The sequence below is a fragment of the Teleopsis dalmanni genome, chromosome 1, assembly GCF_002237135.1.
Source record: "Teleopsis dalmanni isolate 2A chromosome 1, ASM223713v2, whole genome shotgun sequence".
Taxonomy (NCBI): Eukaryota; Metazoa; Arthropoda; class Insecta; order Diptera; family Diopsidae; genus Teleopsis; species Teleopsis dalmanni.
Window position 1 is genome coordinate 201,036,768 of NC_051846.1, and position 6,000 is coordinate 201,042,767.

Consider the following 6,000-nt stretch of genomic DNA (forward strand, 5'->3'; position numbering starts at 1 on the left):
ACCTAGTTTTACAATTAGTGTGCATCTAACAGAGACAAACTGAAAAGATAGAAAAAGTCAAAAGGTTAATTATTTCAATTTCGAATGCAACAGAAGTTTAAGTTACTTCACAGCTAACGCAAACCTCGAAGATATGATATCATTCTGTGTGAAATCTTCAAAAGAATAGTTAACCTAAGAGAAAATGCGAAATTCCGTAGTTGTCAGAAATTGAAAAAAATTGAAAGCATTCCAAATTTTTAAACCTAACAATCAAAAAAAAAACCTCAAAAATACAATTTAGTGACGAATCGTTACAGAAAAGTAACTTTCGCTTTAACATAAAAGACGTGCCTTTCAGTCGAAACCTCAGCAGATACTCGTACTTGTAGCGAAAAACAAAGCAACTGCAATAAAAAAAAAATCAAAACAATGCGTAAAAATTTTTTTATTTTTATTAAAATATGATCAATTAAATTATGTTCTGTGTATGACATAAAAATATAAATTCCTCAGAACTTGTCTATGACGAATTATTTATACATAGGTAATAATATGTATATATTGTATATTCCATAAATACAATAGCAAAGATACTTAACAATCTGAAAGATACGACAGTAGAACTTATTGCTTACAACTTTGGACTTTCTCACACATATAACATTTATTATTAAAAAATTTATTTCATGTTTTTATGATTGTAAAAATAAAAATAAATAAAAAAATAAATTGAAATATTTCGATAGTTTAATCTAAAATATTTTTATTTTTATTTATTTATTTACTCTATCCAGTAAACATTCATTAAATTTGGTCTTATATATACAATCTGATGGACAAAGTTTCATAGATCAATATAAATTTCATAGTCGATGAAAATTAAATATACTTTCATGACTTTTAGACTCTAATTTTTTTATTCGAGTTGTTTTTTATTGCCTATTATAAATAACTTTTATTTTCTCTCCAAAAAGTTATAACATTATATACATCTCAAAATGATTACAGGCTCCTTGGGGAGGTATACAGATCTGAGGTCATTTATTGCTTAGTCTGATGAAGTGATAAACAAAAATCTAGTCAAGGTGTAAAGATGGGTTTTGAAAATACCTCGAGTTTAAAAAGAGTATAAGCGCTTAAGTACACTAGCTCAAAACAGCTTCAACAAATAATATAATATACATCTAACATATATAGAAAGTATCCTAAATTTGTGATCTCTCAAGTGAGAATTTGTAAGCTCTCACTTCCAATAATGTTCGAGGATAGTCCCTGTACTCAATTAAAAACCTGCAGAAGAGCAATTAAAGTCGAACTATTGACAGCATCAAGTACGACAATTAGTCTGATATATTTATACCAAGCTATGTGATTAAATCATAGATCATAAATCATGATACTACCAACAATTGACAAAAAAAGCACACATTACTATGGGTGACATTAATAGGAATATATGTATACGTTTTGGAATTAAGTCAATAATTTTTATAGTGGCGCTTTGAAAACAAGACCCGATTCAAGAAGTTACGAATGAGCCAAGAAAACCAAAAAGAACTAAAAGTCTAAAAGGGTGATGAACCAGTCACGTATTTTGAGAACTCATTTCTTATGTTGGAAAACAAGCTTTCCAATGATAATCGTTATCCCTGTATAAAACTTGGAGAACAAAGCCGACCTTACGTGTGCACACATCACATGCAATTATATCTCTACTTCATCCCAGAAGAAACCAATGTTTAAACGATTTATCGAGGAATATAAAAAGTATGAATAATACAAATTTTAATATATTTACATGAAATTATATTTCTATTCCATCCCAGAAGAAACCAATGTTTAAACGATTTATCGAGGAATATAAAAAGTATGAATAATCCAAATTCTAATATAATGAGAATTAATATTGATTTAAGGTATAATAAATAATGAAGAAAGACTGTAATATTTAAATTATGCAATTTCCATATTACTTGAATATAAAAAAAACTCTTGAAATTCAAAACCTATTGAGCGATATTTATATATCTGCATCAAGCCCCAACCACTAAGAATACTGTTAATTTACGAACCAATACAGTACGTAAATCGTCACCCAATTCTCTTTTGAGTTTCTTCTTACTCCTTTGATATAATTTAAACTACTTCTAAGCTAAATTAACCAATTTCATTCAATGATTTTCGCAAATTATTTGTACCTCGATATTTATTTTTAGTGGAATCACATTCCTGATCATGTTTTTTTGTTCACAAATCTTCTCAGAAATCGATTTAGAATGTTACACTGTTCAAATAAACATATTTATATAACAAAACTCATAATATGTTATATATTACAAAAATTAAAATTAATTTATTTTGCTATTAACCCAAGTATCTTATTGATATCAGAATATCTCAGGTGTTATTTATTTACTACGTAAGGTAAGTTAAACTTTGAACTTTCAGAATGTATTTTATCTCGAATTTTTTAAGCATTTATTTAATAAATATTAAACAAATGCATAAATGCATTAAATATGCACAAAACATTAGATGTTCATTAATTTAAAATCAACATTTGTAGTTTATAGTTTCTTATTTTTATCTAACATTTGCATTACTCGTATGTGCACTCTTAATAAATTCATTATGAACTTTGCGAACTTTCAGTTACTGACTGTGAAAGCTTTAATTATGAAAAATACATAATTCAAAATTATTTTTTTGCATATATTATTTATATATAACTAACTTTATATACACTTTAAATTGTTATATGTATTATCAAACAATGTTTCAGTAATAATTTTAAACTTTCTGTTAGTACCCATTTCTATTTTCCAACAAATCTAACTACTATTCTATCCCATCTTTAAATTTTTATTCCTTTAATCATTCTCACAAACATAGAAGCGATGTCTTCAGTAGTACCAATATTGACTACAAAGAGTGAGATCATTGAAAAACGAACCTTGAAATGGAAGCTAAAAACTAGAATATAATCCACATTTTCGCCAGTAGTAGCTTAATGATATGTTAATGAAAGTTAATTATATGAAATGTTCACAATTTTTACATATTTAATTTCTTATCGCTTTGAAGGCTTCAGAGATAGTTACTTTTTTTATTAAGCAAACTATATTATAACACATTAAAGAATATACATATTTGTCTCTAATATACTGCAGTTAGTAATGATCTAAGCTAAAAACCTAAACTGGCTAACGACGTGATTAAATCTGATTTTAACTTCCTCTTAAATAACTGATTAGTTATCGTTAGTTTTTTCGTTACAGATGTTTAATAATCTGTAGTTATCTAATTCGTGTATTGACTATTCTTTAATATTTGTTATTTAACCAATGATTAACAAAAATTATAGCAGTAATTGCAGTTTTTCTGTTAAAATGTTTTAATTGCTACACTCAAAGACTGATTATTTTATATATTGATATGTAAATTGATCTATACGATGTTGGCACTTGTAGTTAAATAAATATACCTATACAGATTTATAAAGCCAATAAATATTTGTAAATACCACTGATGATAAGTATTTAGCAATAACCGAAATAACTGTATTCAAAAAATCTTCTATTACTAAAAGAGTTTCATTAAACTTAATATAAAGCAAAAATCATTGGTAAAATTAATTAACCCGAGTTTAACCAATCAATTTTATTTTTGGTTAATTGTTGATTTGACAGAATTTTAACAATATTTTTTTGATTTTAGTTTAATTTGTTTTTATTGAAATTTAGTAAATAATTTATGTGGTAATTTTGTTAAAACAAATATTTTTAATACAAAATGCAAATGTTTTTGCTTTTACGCTAAAAATACACTTCAAAATAAATAACAAATTGTCCGTTTTGACGAAAGAAATTAAATTCTTAATATAAACTATTTCGCTTAGTTTCAAATTACAAAAATAAAATTTTATTTTATTAATTAATTGAATTTTTGGCTGACTATACAACTGTTTCGAGTATTGCCAAGTACTCAACATCAGTAGTCTTGGAATTATTTGTTGTATTTAATTATTCGTAAATAATTTTTTGACACTGTAAGTACCAGAGATTGAACTCGTGCCCTCCCAAATTTGAAGCTCAGAGTCAGCGCTTCTTAACCAACTGATCTAAAGCCGTACTTGACTTTTAATTTCGCAAATTTTTTTGGAGTTTTGTTAATTTGCTGTGAAAGTTTTTTTCACTGGCTGTGTTTATATTAGAACTAAATCATAAACCAGCTGTAGAATAATTGAATTAATTAATTATATTTTTAATTTTTAATTGTTAAATTTCAATACTATTTTTAAATTGAAAAAGTAAATTACTTTAAAAAATGTAGATTTTACTATTACAAAAAAAAAAATACACTGCCCTTGAACAATTACCACAGTCATTTATCTTTTCCCTTTTTAGATGCAAAAAAATCAATTTAACACTTCAAATTATTGACAGAATGTCGAAGAGGAAATAATATTATTAAATGGAAATCAATCAGCCTCTACCGATATGAATGCTTAGAAGAGTATCATCTTTCTATTTAAGTGTCATTTATTAACGCCTTCATATCTTCATATCATATGTCATTTTTGTTTTGTTTTTGTTTTTGTCAATACGCGCCCAATTACATTGGGTTAAGCATGCGAAAATGCATTGCAAAAACAATTCAAATGCAATTAAATAAAATTAAAAGTTACAACAAAAACAAACTAGCAACAAACAACAGGTTTCTTACCTTGTAATAGATTCGCCAGATAGAAACATGAATGAGGCGGCGGCATATGTTCGCCGTTGGTATTAAGTTTTGGTTTTGGTTTTGAGCCCGCAACGTTGGCAGTTGGCAGTTGGCAATTGGGCTGGCAAATTTAATCACTTGTGGTATAATTTATGATATATTAAATTCATTTGATATATGATTTTTTCTCACAAACTTGCGATTCAAACATTTTTTGGCTTTAGGCATCGTTACTATATATTGTATACTACTTGTATACAATATATACAAGTAGTATATACAAGTAGTATATACATACGAGTGTAACAAAAATTACTGTGTTGCAATATTATTTCAATTTATAATAATTTTATTTTAAACAGCACTAAAAAAGGTTTATTTAAATTTTTTTTTTTATTTAATAAATAACAATTTGCAGCAATTGGTAAATCAAAAATATGTTTCATGCGTAGGAACTTAATTAAATACATATATAACTACTTAACAATGACTATATATTTTATAAACTGTTTAAAAACAAAGTTTCATTTGCAAAAACATTTCTTAACAATACCGCCTAAATGCCGTTAACGAAAACAAACCACAACCATACAATTTAAAACTTCGGCGGCAACTGATGAACTGCTGAATGCTTCAACGAACGTACAACAAGAGCATTGCAAATAAAAGACAACTCGAAAAATAAAAACAAAAACAGTAACACAACATATGAGCTGCTCTTTCTGCCTGTTGTGCCAAAGTTCCGCCGAGAGAGCAAAGCTAATTGCAACAAATAAAAACAAAAACAAAAACAATTATTCAACTGACTCACTACTAATGAAACATTTTTTTTTATTTGAAATATATTTTGTTTTTTATTTTTTTTTTGTTTTTCTAATAACTATTTTTGCGTATACAATATTGCGCCAGACTCTGAGAGTTAAAGCAACTGTTGAAATATTGGAAAAGGAAACGTTTGGAGAACACTGTCAACAGTGCTTAAGCACTCGGTCAGTAAGCTTTTGCGTATGTTTATATTGTTGCGATAAAAAAAATCCAGCCGACTTTGAGCAGTTTTTTAACTAAGTTTTTGTTTACTTGTTAACAATTTACTTAAATGTGCAGTAAATAAGCTCAACAACAACAATTTAATTACTCATTGGATTGAGTTGTGTTTGAATTTGCGGTTTAAACCTTTCACAGCAATTTTGCTATCATTTACAGTTATTTTCGTTTTTTTTTTTGCATCGTATTTGCGTCATATTTAATTAATGCATTTTAAATTTAAGTAACTGGTTTTTATTGAACTTAATT